A 17,707-nucleotide genomic window follows, 5' to 3' on the forward strand; every position below is an offset into this window, starting at 1 on the left:
CAAGAGAGATCGAGATCTCCACAGACCATAGTTAAAATGAAACTAGTTCCAGTGTGGTGCAAATTGAAATTGATATTAATAGTTAATATTGTAGTGGATTTCAGGAATAAACTTTCTGTACAAGTGTAGAAAACTATGATTGATATTTAATATAATGAAGTTTGCCCTGTTTCTTAACTGAGTTCTGGTCTACCACCATACCCCCTACTCTTCCTGTCCTCTCCCCATGTCTCCCTCCCTCTCCCCATCTCTCTCTTTCCACTCATACACTTCTCTCTCCCCCTCCCTCTCTCTCCTGTTTTCCAAATGGAACAGAGTTGGCTAGAGATGATGGTCTTAGCTGTATGTCCCTTCCACCCTCTTTCTCTTGTTGCCTAATTCCTCCTACCTCAGAACCTTGACTCTGTGGATTCACATTCTTTTGGCACTTGGTGCCAAGTTGCCTTCTGCCACTTGGCCATCCAGCTACTGCGTGCTCTCTGATGGGGCAGCTGGCAAAAGGAGGGGCCATCACTCCCTTGATTCACAGATATGATCATTTAATCAATTGTTCAACAATCATTTATTGCATATCACCATGCGCCTGGCACTTGGATTGGAGTCCCTGGGAGGAGTAATGTTTTTCCAACTTACCTTGACTCTTCTGCAACTCCTCAAGGTCCCACTCCACAGCCTTATATGGTTAGTAGGCTCTCACTTTCTTTGGTCATCCTGGACTCCCAATTTTGTTCTCCTAGATTTAGGAAACTGTCAGACATTTTGCTCAACTTTTCAGCTTCTTCATTCCCTCATTTGGGCTTGACAAATGTCTCTAAAGAAGGAACATCCAAATGGCAGGCTTACCTCTCTGCAGTTCTGTCTGCTCCCAGTTCCTTGAAGTTAAAGTTGTTTAATCCCTTGTTAGCAGTTCAATGCCTTAAAGCAGCTGTTTTTAAACAACTTTTCCAGCTTTTCTCAACAAGTTGTTTTAAACAACTTGTCCAATTTGTCCCTCATTGGAGGGGTGGTTCCAATGATCTAGTCTTCCCTCACCTTTTAAGATTCATTTCCACATCTTAGCTTCCTGAGATCATATCTCTTATACCCCTTTCTTTTAGGCAGAATTCATCATGTCATTCTCTGTGTCAGCAAACTCCTGAGTGCATGCCTGTATTAAAGAGTGTATTCATGTTATAAAACTTATTTAAACATTTGTTTCTCATCTTAGACAGTTTATGTGTAAAGGACACTAATTATATATAACATATATTTGTACCCCTAGTGCCTAATGTTGGTGCATATAGTAGATCTTCAATAATGTTTATTGATGGAACAGATGGCATTTCATATAAATGTTATTGTTAGTTAGATTCAGTGTCTCAAATCAAAATCATGAGCTTTCTTCCCACCACAAGAAGATAAAAGAAGAAAAGGAGAATGAAACTTGTGTATCTCACATAGGATGCTTCAGATAGGGAAATTAGAAAACCATGTATCGTCTTTGGTTTTGTCAAAGGAAGAGTGGGGAAATAAGAAAAGATAAGTACAGTAATCATCGAGGTTAGAAAGGTAAAAAGAAAGAGAAGAAATCTTTAAATCTTTATGCACAATTTTTTTGGGATGGTTTTCCGAGATGTTAGCCTATTTACATTGTTCAACCTCTGCATGTGTGTCATTATCTCCCAAAGGAGAATCACATGATACCCAGATATCTGCCTTTAATCCTCATGCCTGGTGGAATGGGAGTTCAAAAGGAATGGAATTCTGACAATTGTTTTCAGAGATATCCACCTCGCTATTTAGATTCTCTGGGTGGATATTTGATTGATAAATTATGTAGAAATATTTAAAAGTACAGAAAAATAATAAAAAGTGCACTTTTGGCACAAGAGGTGGATGGGAAATAATAAAGGAAATGGCACTTTTTCCTCACAGTGAAAATTCATTTATAATAAGAAAAATTGTCCTATTTACAACACATTAATTACTGCAAATGGTATAAGAAGAAGGAATTTATGTGAAATTGCAGTTTTGCCTTTTCATTCTTGTCCTATTCTCAGCCTTTTTTTCTCCATATCTTCCCCTATAAAATAAAATAGTCACATGGACAATTTCCTTCTGGTGTTTAAGGATGTCTCAATTCTCAGAATAGCAACGGTATGCTATGATAATGTTTCTAATTTCAAATTTTGCAGTTAAAAAATACAAAATCTGTCACTCATGACCAATAATGCACGGAAATCATGGAGTGACAGTCTCTAAAATCGCCATTAAAATAATGTAAGCAAGAGGTTCCACCATGATCTATTTATTCAGCACAATTTTACTGTTGAAAGAAAGTCAAGGGAACCTATAAGCATTAAGCACCTTAACACACTGATGTTGTATTCTCCCCAGTAAGCATAAGAGGTAGGTGATCTTACCCTCAGAGAGCCAAGGAAGCAAGGGTTCTGAGAAATGTAGTGCCTTGTTCAAACCAAGGAAGTGGAAAAAGAGAATCCAAACACAAACTTCGGTTCTCTTGCTTCCAGAATCTCTGCTGTTTCCACTTGACCACACCATTTTCAGTCTTCAGGCGGGATGGATCATGGCTCTGACATCTAAAAAAATGACTCCTCTAATGTAATGCAAAATAAAATAATGCCAAACCCTAAAAGAAGTACAAAAACATACCACATTGTCTCACCTTTTTCCCCATGGTAACTACTTTATTTATTTATAGAAGTGTCAATAACCAATTTTTTTCAAAGAGCCCTCTCCTTCCTTCCTCTTCCCCCTCTCCCACCCGCTTGGTAGTGTCCTAAGCACATAGCTTGTTTTTCATTTGTGTAATTTGTTACTAGTCAGGGTAGGAAAACTTTTGCTCTGTGGAGCAGAGTTTCTTAAGTAAGGTTTACGGGCAACTAAGGAGTCAATAGAGGGATGAAAGATATCGATGAGAGCTCTGAAGTAATGTGCAAAATGTTGTGTATATAGGTAGTTTTCTGGGGTGTAGGGTAGAGCTTTTGTTGTTGTCCTCAATAGATGAAAAACGATTGATATAAAAAGTTGATGCTGCTAGGAATTCCTAAAAGCAGAAGAGACTGAAGAACAAATAAAGAGCAAGGTTTTCATATTGCTTTCATAAGACAAATGCTAGAAATTTTACACATTCGCTTCTAAATTAATGACAAGGATTATAAAATGCTATTTAATAAATACCAAACATCAAGATAATTCTTGCTAACTTATCCTTACGTAACTTTTCATCTCTCCTTGGCATTGTTCTAAGCCTTTTATGTATATTATTTAATCCTCACAAGAACTTGATGAAGTTAGTATTATCATGGTTTCCACTTTATTTAAGGTGCAAGATATTTCATAAATAAAAATCTCAGTTCTATATTACGATAATAGATCATGGAGAGAGATAGAAGAACAGAAGAGAGGGAAAGAGAAAAAGGAAGAAAAATAGAGCAAGGAAGGATGCAGATGAAAGGGTGAAGAAGAGAAATCTAGTGCTGAACTGTTGTAGGAAAACAGAAGTAACAACTATGTATAGGCTGGGGCAACCATAGCTGTAAAAACACAATTCTGCAATTTGCCAAAACCACAAGCATTAACAGATTATTTTAGAAGAAAAAAATATGTAAGTGATTAGATTAAAAACATGTATAAACACTGTAAGAATTTATTAGGAGAAGTGTTTGAATTTCAGCCTAATATTTAGAAGCACAGACATTTCTGAAATGTTCTCTTTTCTTCATTTGATGGAAAATCCTTATTCACACAGTGTAGAAACAGGCTGAGAAAATAGTCATTTCATTGAATAAACATCCATCTTCCACATGGTCTTTTGGACTTTGGTTAATGGTCCCTCATAGCTCACCCTGTACATTGGTGAAATTAAGCCAAGAACTGTATCAAGACTACGGATGAATGCCTGTCCATCCTTCCTCACTTGCCAAGTCTACCATGAAATTAAACTAAGCTGTCATAATTGGAAAGTAGATTATATTGTAACTGAAATGCTCTCGGTATGTTTAAACTAGCCCTGTATAGTACCTGTGATGATAAATATACTATTGTAGGAATTTGAACTAGATTCTTTCTTCTCTTTAATGAAAAACTTATGAATACAGTAAGTGCATTTAGGATAGGGAAGTTTGTATGGTTTTCCTTTCATATTAAAGAAGTTTTGTTACTTGAGAGAGAATGAATGATCTTGGATCAGCGTCAAGTTTCTCATTTTCTTTGTTTTCATCTTTAAAAATGTGGGGAGAAGAGTGGATTTGAATATAAAAATTGACTTTGTTTTTTCCTTTATTCTCAGTGATCAAGGTGGATCTGAGATGCACATTTTTCAAGCAAGTGTTTTCTAATATATTTGATATTTGTTGTGTTGTGCCTCTCCTATACCACCCCTCATCCCTCACATACATTGTCTACTCTACAAGACTGTAGAGCCATGGAATTAGGGCCACAACTTAGGGAATGGGCAAGGAGGGACGATTCAGGCTCTATGTGAATTGTTCTTCTCACAGAACTAATGGATTTACAATTTAGACTAAATGGCTATCAAAGATGGACGTTAAATAGCTTGAATTGGCTCTGAATGACCAAATTTTCTTTTGAAAAGTTAAGCATGTATATTTCAAAGATAGAAAGGGAACTTGCTTATTCATTGTTCTCTTTATGTTCACTTATAAAAATACATACTCCCTACTTGCCCATTTCTTTTCATTGGACATAGACTGTTGTCACAGTCAGCTCATGAAGCTGTCAGCAGATCCATGGAGACCGCTTTAAAGTAAAGGCAATGTAACATCAATGCAAATCCCATGATTATTAACAAAACAAATAGAATTCATTTAAAATAACTTTTATAGTTGAGGTCTCCTCTCAGAACTCTTCCCTACTATTCTGTTTCCATTTCAAAGTCACATCTTTGTTAATGACATCATGGGATCTTGAATTCAAATTGCTTATGTTTTGTTAAGCTTTGAGAACACTCATGCTAGAGTTTCAGCTTTGCTAGGGCATATTAGAAAACCACATACTATTTGAAAGGATTTTAATATTGGTTAAACACTTTGTGTATTAAAATGCTATATTATTGCAGCAGAGTTTAAAATCTTCCCTTGAATTGGGGATATTGAGTAAAAGAATTCAGCTAAAGGTATATCACTAAAATATTTGCAGATGAAGAGCATTTGAATTATGACTCCAATTTTTACTCATTTTTCCAAAAAGAACATTTATTAAGTGCTTACCATCTGCCAGACATTGGCTATATGTTAAATAAGGAGAAGAGAATAATGTAAAGAAAGATCAGGCATACCCATGATGCTCAAGGATTTTTTGGAATTTTTAAGTGAGGGAAATGCAAATGCATAATTCCAGTACAACATGCTGAGGGCCACGGTAGGGGTATGCCTCATGAGATTGAGAGCCAATTGCCTCAAGGAATCTGTTGATTAGTTTTGGAAGGGACATATAAATCTGGTCATCAAAGAGCAAGGATGTTGTGGATAGTTGCCAGATTCTCTAGCTGCCTAGACCCTTTAAACACTCTTGTAATGGTTGGGAAACTTCTTGCATCCCCAATATAGAAGGCAAAAACCTTTCTTCACCAGACTTACTTGGAGCTAAACACTTGCCCATTACCTAGATTTCAGCAGTCAGAGGGGTAAACAGGAGACATTGATATAGAGGTGAGCAATGGAAGTGGTAGGTGTGTGGGTTTTGCCTTCTGGAAACAGAAGTAGAGCTTTAGCGTGAGCAATGTAGGGGTGAGGAAATCTGAGATGTTGAGTCGCAAAAAGGAGGCTAGGGTATTTGGGTATTGTTCTTGGCATCTGAGTACACAAAAGTCCCTGATTCTTCTGGAAACTTTGTAAGCTTCTTCATACCAGTCAATATGTTTTGTGAGCTACCAGTATCCTATAATAAATGTCCTTTTGCTAGAATGGGTATAGTTTGGACTTGAGGACCTCGACTGATAAAAATATGTAGGTATTTATGGTTTGGCCAAGGCAGAAAGAAGAGGGTGTGCAAAGAAAAGAAGAAATTAAGGAAGCAGACTAAGTTTAGAGTGTGATAGGGATGGTTTTGACGTGACCACTGATAGTGAGGTAGGGAGTAATATAAGGAGATTGAGAAAAGTTAATATCAGATCTGGGGGCAAACTAGGATATAGTTCTAAATTATCTAGACTTTACTCCATAAGCAATGGGGAAACTTTGGACAGTTTTAATTGAAAGACTGACAGACATTTTGATGTCTCTATTTTCAAGCAAGAACCCTGGTGGTATTGGGAGGAGGCATGAATGAAGAATTGCTCATGGTGGGAGTACCAGTTTGGAAGCTGATACCATAGTCCATGTGAAAAATAATGAGGCCCTAATGAGATGGTCACAGTGAAGATGTGGCTGTGAGGGGAGCACTGGCAGGTGTATCTGTGAGATCTCTAGAGAGGACAATCAGTAGGACTTTATGACATTGAAAGTTATGGGGCTGGGCGCAGTGGCTCACACCTGGAATCCTAACACTTTGGGAGGCCAAAGCGGGTGGATTGCCTGAGCTCAGGAGTTTGAGACCACCCTCAGCAACATTGCAAAACCCCATCTCTACTGAAAATACAAAAATTAGCTGGGTGTGGTTGTACATGCCTGTAATCCCAGCTACTTGGGAGGCCAAGGCATGAGAATTACTTGAACCTGGGAGACAGAGATTGCAAAGACTAGAGATCATGCCGCTGCACTCCAGCCTGGGCGATAGAGCAAGACTCTGTCTCCAAAAACAAACAAAGTAATGGGTCATGAGGAAGGAAAATAGGGATAACTCAGGTTTTCTAATTTACATTATTAGGTGAATAGTAATGAAAGTCATTGAGATGGGAATTATAGTGGGAAAGGCAAGTCCTGAAGTGAATGTGAGAGGATAACTTAATTTTAGACATCAAATTTTAAGCACTTGAAGGAAATAGTTGGGAATACACAACTGGAATTTTATAGAGCAGTCAATGTTGTAGATAAAATTCAAAATCATTAGTAATTAAGTCATAGTTGGAGTCATGGGCACACATATAACAAACAAGGGAGGGTATATAGGGAAAAAAGGAGCAGAGATCTGGATAGGGGCTGGGGAGGTGTAATTTTAAGGAGACAGAAAGAAACCAGTATAAAAGACAGAAAACTGGGAAAGGAACATCAAAGATGTAGAAAGAAAACTAGAAGTGACACTCAAGCAGCCTTGAGTCTTCTACTGTTGGAAATTAATGTCTTATTTTACTTCATCTTAACATGAAGGTCCTGCTATTACCTTTAAAAATATTTTCCTTTCACTGGAATATTCCACATAGCATACATCAGAATGTTAACTATGTTCAGTGGGTACTGCCACTAATTCATCTTGCAACCCCTATGTTCAAGGTTTTAGAAGAGGGTAAAATGTACATAAAATAAATACGATAAAGTAAGCATTAAGTACATGGGTTAGGTTTTCTGTAGAAAGTGAACAGTCTTCATTTCCTTTACAGATTTCTAAGTGATAAAACCCCCAAATAATTCCTTGTGGTAAATCACTGCAGACAGCGTGAAAAATTTCCTTAGGTAATTATTACCCTCAAGGATTTCTGGTAAGGCAACCAAATGAGCATAATACTGACAGTCCAGACACCTTAGTTTGAGTTTTCAACAGGTGATCCACATAACAGCATTCAAATTTATATGTTCACATGAATGGAAACATTTGGCACATGTACAGAATTTCTTTTCAGAAGTTAACAATTATGATTTCTAACTAGGAAATTTTATTCGCAATCCTTCAATAACTTTCAGCATTGACAATAACTTAAAAAACTAGAGTTGGCTTAGTCCCTACTTCTAGATATTTAGTTCTTGAGTTCATCAATTCCTCTTCTGTAATTTTTGAATATTGGATTCCCCAGATTCTTCTACAGACACACAACCGTTCTGCATCTTGTGAAAGATTCCTCTGGGAGCAAGAATTATTCTCAGTTCCTTTAATGTGCTATTACCATTTTGGCCCATCCTACCTGGAATCATCTCTACACTCTTCCCTGCCTACTTCTATATCCAAAGGGGAAAGAGCCCCATACTCTAATTGCTGGTATAAGAATTCACCATCAATATCAAATCCCATGCCTTTTCATCTTATATTTACCTGGCATTTTTCATGGTGACATATCCAATGAATTGCAAACAGAAATATCCTGGATCACAAATATGTTTATAATGGTAACCAACAACATTCATGTAATTATTTTAGCAGCCTTCAGTACAAACTTAGGAATGGTGAAAGCGAATGACTACTATGGGTTGGAGGTTGACAGAAGTGGGCATAATGGACAAATTGAAGGTTTTCAGGAGAGCCAGTGAAATAACTAACCCCAGAGTCCAAACTGGGGAGGGAAATTTATGAATTTATTTATTCTTTTAGCTGATTATTGTGTGCTTGTTCCACCAGGGCCAGATTACTCTTATGTCCCCAGGTTTTTGCTGTTTAAAGGAAAGATTTAAGAAAGGAAATGATAATATATTTCACAGATGAGGAAACAGAGGTTCAGAGAAGCTAAGTAACATGTGTAAGAACTAGTCAGTGTTGAACTACAAAGTCGGACCTGGTCTGTCTGCCTCAAAGGTTCATGCTCTTTTCATGACACCATGCTGGGATCCTGGAATCCTTCACAAACTCACGTTGCCCTTAACACTTCCCTCTGTTATCAAGGGGTCATGCAACTCTGAGAGCAGGTCAGGTGCCTCAATATAAAGGTCCAGGTGCCATGGACCCCGACACAGTCAGAACCTGTGTCTCTACATCTAGGAAGATATAACCATCAGACCAAGGTTTGCTGTCCTCCAAGCATTATCCCCTGATGTAGGAATGTAGTCAGGAAGTTTGACAGCTTTCACGTCTGTCTCCTTGAGTGTTCTGCCCTCTCAGATTTCCCTCTCCCTAAGACAGTCTTCAATATCTGGTCTCTGATACTCCAGTTTGGTTTTGAAATGCTTTTGGTTTCTCTGGCCATGCTATGTTCCAGGGAAGAGTTGTTCTCTTTTTTTTTTTTTCCATGCCTTAAGTTCTGTTTTGGTCAAAGCAACACCTTCCTTCCCAATTTATATTACAGTGGAGGTTTTCCACTGAATAAGGAGGAAAAACATCAATTATAGTAGAAACCAGTGGGAGAGGTAAGGGGACCTGGTGGATGAGAGGAGGGAAGAAGGAAGAGAAGATGAGGAAAGAAGACAGGGACCAAAAAAGGAAAAGTTGTTAAAAGCTTGACACACACACACACACACAAAATGGAGGAGGTAATTATGGCTGAAAGGCTGTGGGGAGAGGTCATTAGGAAGTCTTTAAGATTAAAAAAATAATATATCCAGTTCTGGGGAGGTGACAAGGTCATTAAACATTGCTGGAAGCAGTGTAAATTAGTATGCCTTTTTTGGCAAGAATCTAGAGTTTGGCAAGAGCCTTAAAAATGTTTATACCCTTTGGCTCAATATTGTACTTCTGGAAATATATTCTAAAAATACTTCTGAATTTTGAAGCCTAAAGAAAAAAAAAGTTTGTGCACAAAATTTTTTTCTCAGTAACAGTTATATAACTAAATAATTGGTGACAACCAATGTGGCTATCAATAGACAAGTGGTTAAATAATTTTGACCATTCAGTAATTCCTGTTACTTGATTGAATATTAGGTAGCCATTGAAAATGATTATTTTCCAAGACCATGTAATGTAGCAAGTGCTTACAATAAATTGTTATAAAAACAAGCTACAAAAAACTATATGATCCCAATTATGTTTACAAATGAAGAAATAAGTGTCTGTGAGAAATGGTGTTGGAAAACACACCATTGTATTGATAGGGATTGTGTTTTAGTAGTGAGACTACAGGGTTGGTATTTTTTTAACAAAGCAATTCTTAAAATTAAGATATTATTTACACACTATAAAATTCACCCATTTTTAGTGTGCAATGTGATACATTGTGGTATTGTGTACAATTGGTTACCACCACTTCAATCAAGAAGTTCCGTGTGAGGGATGAAAAATTACCTATTGGGTACAATGTACACTCTTCAGGTGAAGGGTGTACAGTAAAAGCCCAGACTTCACCATTGTGCAATTTATCCATGTAACCAAAAAGCACTTGTACTACTAAAACTATTGAATTTTTTTTAAAGAAGTTCCCTTATGGCCTTTCACGGTGAATCCTCTCTTCTCACCCCTGACCCGAGACAACTGCTACTGAACTTTTTTCTGTCATGAAAGTTTTTCCTTTTCTAGAATGGCACATACATGGTTTCATATGGTATATGAGACTATTATTTTTAGCGTTAATCTACTTTAAAATGTTTCTTCAATGAGTACATTAAAAAATAATTTGAACCTAAAACATAGAGTTCAACTGTTTCTTTTTCCACTAAATGCAAAGTGGGAAAGAAGTAAAAAGCTTTGATTACTTAAGAGAAGAAGATATTTCAAACAGACCTGAGTTATCAGGGAGCTCAGAAAATCTCCCTGCTTAGAGACTATAAATAGTATGGTGTAATACTGATCCTCATTCAAAGCTCTGATAGAGTAGTAAGATAACTTTTCAAAGTTTGTCTCTAACCCGATAAGAGGATAATAGAAGAGAGAGATAAGAAAAGATGTTTGTCAGCAGAAAACTATAAAGGGGGGATACTTTTTCATTGCTTTATATTCTGAACATGTGCTATTATAAATTTACCATTCTGGAACATTCTCTTTAAAGAATGCAAAGCTTGTCTGACCACCCAGCTATATTTCTGTTTTTCGTTTTTAATGTCTGCACATTAGTCATTTATTTTAAGCCATATAATTGTAAGACAAAAGATGCTAGGTTAAGTATAAGTATAACCACCCACGAACATAAAGCCATTTTTAGTAAAATTACAGTCTGAGTTACTATATGTAGTCTTGTGATTATCTGCATAAACACCTATGCATTTGGGGTCAGTATGAAATAACAAAGTTAAATATTGAGTGAAAAATGTTATACACACAGTATGTTTTTATGTGTGTACACATCAATATATATGCAGTTGAGAATGTTAACTAAAAGTGTTCTTTCGTTCTTTCCTTATTTTACAAAAGAAAAAATTTTGAATGTTTTGCTTCCCAGTAACTCCCCAATACCTTATTTAATGTTTGTTAATTGTGGTAAAATATGTGTAACAAAATTTACTATTTTAATCATTTTAAGTGTACAGTGTAGTCGCATTAAATACATTCACATCATTGTACAACCACCATCCCCATCTATTTCCAGAACTTTTCTCATCTGGCAAAACTGAAACTCTGTACCCATTAAACATAACTTGTCCTTCTTTCCTCCCAGCAAGGTTTTGGCAGCCACCATTCCACTTTCTATCTCTATGATTTTGAATACCATAAGTACCTCATATGAGTGAAATCATATGGTATTTGTCCTTTTTTTATTATATGGCAGAACATTTCTATGAGTATTTCCTCCTGGTGACATAGGGAAGTTGATCCTATAATGATACAAAGATGCTCTGGGCTGCTTTCCTCATGTATCTTTATGCTCCTTGACAGGAATATCTCTATCTATATTTTTCGCTGGAATATAGTTAACTATTAATGGTACACTGTGTTGTAGCCATGTAATAAAACAGAGTAGTCCTTAACCTGACTGAAGGACTCTGTTGTGTTGGGTACTTGACAGGAGTTTTTAATCTGGAAACTTCTTAAATTTTAGGAAATTTATTTTTGTATTATTTCTTATATACTTTTCTCCCTACACTATTCTCTGCTCTCTTTCTGAAATTCCTAATAATTTGGATTTTAGACCTCTTAAACTTATTTTCTAATGTTTTTCTCTTCCTCTCTAGTTTTCCCAATTGTTTGTTTTAATTTTTGGTAAAGATTGTCAGCTTCTAATCCTTCTTCTAAATTTCTCCTCCTTCTCCTAAATTTTAATTACTGTTATCATGATTTTAATTTCTATGATCTGATTTTTCTTTCTTTCTTTTTAAAAATAAAACCCTGTTCTACTTTCCCAAATGCCATATCTTTTTTATCTTTTGGATGATATTATAGTGTTTTAAAGTATCTTCTCACTGATTTACTTCTATTTTCTTCAATTCCTCTTTGGTATTCACCTATCATTGACATTAGAGGCTTTCTTGAAGGTCTGGGGATTCTTTGCTTCCAGCATGTAAAAAAAGAGCTAATTGATAGATCTGGATTCCTGTGTGGGTGTTGGGAAAGGAGGGCCTTATAGAGTGTGGACTTTAATGTAGGATCACTGGGATGAGTTATCTGGGTAAGGTGGGGGGTACAAATCTCAGTAGCTTTGAGCCTTTTATTTGAGCTAAGTTTCCCAGAGAGAAGTTTTCCATCTCTTCCTGGGGTGTTTAATGCTGGCTTCTCAATGGGATCTCACTCATCAGGCAGTAGATTTTTACTTTATTGTTCTGACTACAGTACAGCACCCTTTTCTCTGACCAGCCACAAGTCCAGGGTGCCTTTGATTCATCACTGCCAGAGAATAGGCCTGCAGTCCTTTACTGAAATGGGAGTAGTTTCCAGATTATTTGAGTTAGGGAAGAGATACATGTCCCTAACTGCTTTTTAAAATGCAGCTAATTGTACTATTTTCAATTTTACCCGTAACCCAATTTTAAAGGTAACCAGTGGTTCTAATTCCTGAGTGATTCTGGAGTTCTATGGTATGAATCGTCCTGCTTTGGGTTTTCTCTTATTACCATTGTGAATTTCATCTCTATTTCTGCTTCCAAACTGTGGTGGCTGTGGCTTTTTTCCCCCTACTTCTTTATCTTTGTGAGTTTTGGCCTTTTTATATCCCTGTAATTTTAATAGTGTTTGGGGAAGGTGTGGAGGTGAACATGTGTGTATCTAGGCTGATGTGTGTGATTGGAAACTCGATGTGTAATTTTTAGATCCCTACTGTATTTTTATTATTATTTAAATATGATTTTTTCACTGTATGTTACTGAATTGTAATTAGAAAACATGGGCTGTATGTTATTAGTTCTTTGGTGTTGAGATTTTCTTCATGAACTATTACATGGTCATTACAGTAAATGTTCCATGAATATTTAAAAATAAGCTCAATTGTCTTAGATGGGTGCAGAAATTTTCTGTTTCAATTAATTAAGGTTTGTTAATTGTGTTGTCAAAGTCTTCTATTTCCTTGCTATATACTTGATTTCTGAGAGAGTCATCTTCCTTTCTATTACTATGAGTATCATTTTCACAATTTCTCCTAGCCTCACAATTTTGAGGCTACTCTGTTGAATGCACACACGTTTGGGATCTTTACATATTCCTGGCGAATTTTTCATTTACCACTTTATGAAGATCCTCTATACCTTGAAATCTCTTTTGCTGTCAAGTCTATTCTAGCTAATGTGTACTAGTGTTCTTTCAGAATGTTTCTGTTAAATCTTTTTTTATTCTTTCACTTCCGCCCTTTTGTTAAAAGATACAATTGACACACAATGAAGTACACACATTTAAACTGTGTAATTAGGTAACTTTTGACATACGTATACACCTGTGAAATTATCATTAAAATCAACATAATGAATATACTCATCACCTCCAAAAGTCACCTTGTGTTTTTCAACCCCTCGCTCTAGCCCCTCTCTGTCTCCTATCCCCAAGCAACCACTGACATGCTTTCTGTCATTATAGACTAGTTTGTAATTTCTAGAATTTTATATAAATTGAATTATACAATGTGTACTCTCTTTTATTCTGGCTTCTTTCAGGATAATTATTTTGGGTTCACCTATATGGTTGCTTATACAAGTAGTTAATTCCTTTTTATTGCTGAATAGTATTCCATTGTATGGATATGCCACAATTTGTTTATCCACCCACTAATGGACATTTGGGCTGATTCCAGTTTTGGATAATTTATGTGTAAGTCTTTGTTATGGATATATACTTTCTTTTCTCTTGGAATGGCTGGAGTATATGGGAGGTGTATAATTAACTTTTAAAGGACCTGCCAAATTGTTTCTCAAAGTGGTTGTGCCATTTTATACTCCCACCAGCAGTCTATGAGAGTTCCAGCTTCTCTGCATTCTTACCACCAACACCTGGTATGGTTAATTTTTAAAATTTAGTTAATTTAATAGGTGTGTAGTTGTGTCCCATTGTAATTTTAATTTGCATTTCCTTAATAACTAGTGATGTCGAGCATCTTTTTATGGGTTTTTTTTTTTTTTTTTTTTTTTTTTTTTTTTTTTGCTATCTGTATATTTTACTTTTGAAGTGTCTTTATTTTTTTTTTATTTTTTATTTTTTTTGAGACGGAGTCTCGCTCTGTCGCCCAGGCTGGAGTGCAGTGGCCGGATCTCAGCTCACTGCAAGCTCTGCCTCCCGGGTTTACGCCATTCTCCTGCCTCAGACTCCCGAGTAGCTGGGACTACAGGCGCCTGCCACCTCGCCCAGCTAATTTTTTGTATTTTTTAGTAGAGACAGGGTTTCATTGGGTTAGCCAGGATGGTCTCGATCTCCTGACCTCGTGATCTGCCCGTCTCAGCCTCCCAAAGTGCTGGGATTACAGGCTTGAGCCACCATGCCCGGCCTGAAGTGTCTTTTCAAATCTTTTGTACACAAATGCTCATTTAATATCCACTTGAAATAATACCATTTTTCTCCTTTGACATATTCAAGTGCTTAATCAAAGTAATAAAATTTATAATACTAAATCTGAGGTAAATTTTGTGTTTCCAAGGTGTGTCATTTTTCAATGTACACCAGATAGTTTGGTGGGTTTTTGTTTTGTTTTGTTTTGTTTTTGAGACATTGTCTCACTCTGTTGCCTAGGCTGGAGTGCAGTGGCGCGATCTCTGCTCACTGTAACCTCCGTCTCCTGGGCTCAGGTGATTCTTTTGCCTCAGCCTCCCAAGTAGCTGGGATTACAGGCACCCGCCACCATGCCCGACTAATTTTTGTAGTTTTAGTAGAGATGGAGTTTCACTATGTTGGCCAGGCTGGTCTTGAACTCTGGACCTCAGGTAATCCACCCGCCTTGGCCTCCCAAACTGCTGGAATTACAGACATGAGCCACCACACCCGGCCTCCATGACTGTTTTTTATATTCCCTTTCTCATTTCCACATTTTGGTGTTTGATATTTCTCAGTTTTGTTTCCTAAAACTAAGCTGAGGGTTTTTCTGTATTTTTTTTAGTCTTTCAATTTCTCAGGTATTTGGTTTTGAAATTATTACTTTGTTCTATTTTCTAATTCATTAATTTTGCCTTTTACCTTTATTATTTCCTCTCTTGACTTTTCTTATAATCTTGTTCTCTTCTTAGTGAGTGAGTTAACTCATTTATTTCCACTGTTTTATTGATTAATTTCAATAAAATGTTATGAAGTTACCTTTCGGTATAATTTTGCCACAACCTGTTTATCTTGATATGTTGTAATTATCTTTAGTTGTAGTGCTTATTTACATTATATACGTGCACAAATTTAGATTAATGCTTCTAAAATTTCCAGTTAGTTGTTTTTGTTGGTGTATATTTGCCTAAAATTTTGTTATAAATTTCTAAGTCATTACATTGTGGCTGGTAAAATGTCTACTTTGGGGAAATCTAAAAATAGGCTATTTGTGGGTGACAATTTGTAAACATCTTTGAATGTGAATACACATTCCTTGAGGCAAAGTTCTATATGTAACTATTAAGTAATTTTAGCAATTAAATTATTCAATTTCTCTATATTGTATTTTGTTTTGGCCTATTAAATATTTCAGAATTGTTTTATAATAAAACACTGAAATATGCTTCTCTTAAACTGTTTAATTATAGCAACATTACTTCATATGTATTTCTACAGAAACCTAGACATACACTGTTCATTATAGTAAGCACCACATGTGACTTTTTACATTTAAATTAATTAAAATTAAATAAAATTTTAAATTCAGTTTATATGTTATTCTAGTTGAATTTCCAGTGCTGAAAAACCCCATGTGCCTAGTAGCTACCATTTTGGACTGAACAAGTATAGAACATTTCCATTGTCATAGAAAGTCCTATTGGACAGCATTGCTTGACTATTATATTTTATTGTGGATTATATCTTGATTAGTGTAGTGTTGCTATATTTTTTATTTATTGCAATCTGCATTTAATGATTTCTATTTTATCTTTCAATTTCCTGATACATATTTGCCATACTTTTATTTTTAATACTTCTGAACATTTTGTTCTATATATTATCCCTTCTAAATAATATGTAATTCTATTGCTAAAATATTTTTAGATGAGTTTAACAAATCTGTTTATTTTCATACTAATATATTTTATCTTCTGATGTCTTCATTTATGTTTTTTTTTTTAAACAGCTTCCTACTATTCTTACTGGTTTTCATCTTTTGATCCACGTGTAGAATATTGGTTTAAGACCGTAAGCTCAAGCATGTGCCTACTTGGGCATGGGTCCCATTTCAATATTTCAAGAATCAGAAGCTCTTAAATTCTTTGTGCCTAAATATTCTCATTTTTAAAACTTGAAAAATAGGGATAAAAATAGTACCCATTGGGTAAGGTTATTGACAGGGTTATAGGAACAAATGTTTTAAGAGTGATATATTAGTAGTCAGTGCTCATAACTACTACTAGTTATTTTTGGGGCTGCTTTTTCTCTAGAAACACTGAATGTATTTTATATTATGATTTTACTGTTAAATTACAGAATATGTACAACCTCTATATCTGTAATTATCAGTGTCACAAAATTAATAAAACTATTTGAATCCCATCTAAATTGAGATCATTAGCTTCTTTTTCATTCCTCCCTCTTGTAGGCACATCTTATGATTTTTGTTGGAATTATTTGTCACTGTAGATCCATATTGTTTAATATTAAATACTATTTTTACTTGTTTAGCTTTGCATTCAAGAATGATTTTTTTGCATTCTGTAATATAATCATAAGTACTTGGTTCACCACTAGACCTTTTCAACCTTTCTTATACTCTTTTTTCTTTACGTATTTATATGTTTTAGCCAAGTGGTATCACATTGTGCAATTTTTAAAAAGATTTATTTATTTATTTATTTTTGAGACTGAGTCTCGCTCTGTTGCCCAAGCTGGAGTGCAGTGGCGGGATCTCAGCTCACTGCAACCTCTGCCTCCTGGGTGCAAGCAATTCTCATGCCCTGAGTAGCTGGGACTATAGGTGTGCATCACCACACCTGGCTAATTTTTGTATTTTTAGTAGAGTGGATTCACCATGTTGGCTAGGCTGGTCTTAAACTCCTGGTCTCAAGTGATCTGCCTACCTTGGCCTCCCAAAAACACTGCAAATTTTGAATCTGCCTTTATTTCCTTAAGAATCTTTGAGAGACAGAAAAATTTATCCCAGGAGCAAAAAGTAATTAAAGTTCACTTGATATGCCAAAAAATGTGAAATATAGCCATCCAATTTCCTCTATTTATTCACATTGTTTGGACCATATAGTTCTCTATGTTTGGGTGGTATCCATTTGGCCATTTCATTATGGGTGTGTCACTCTCTATATGTTTTGCTTGGAAGCTGAAATGGATCTCTTCCCTCTGTATCATCATAGATGATTTCAATTACTACTTGTACTTAGATGACTCCAAAGTCTGCATGTCCATTTCTGGACTCATTCTCTCTCTTTAGTACAATAACTCCTGATTTTAAAAGCTCTTTCTGCATGCC

The sequence above is a fragment of the Piliocolobus tephrosceles genome, chromosome Y (genome assembly GCF_002776525.5).
Source record: "Piliocolobus tephrosceles isolate RC106 chromosome Y, ASM277652v3, whole genome shotgun sequence".
NCBI classification, from domain to species: domain Eukaryota; kingdom Metazoa; phylum Chordata; class Mammalia; order Primates; family Cercopithecidae; genus Piliocolobus; species Piliocolobus tephrosceles.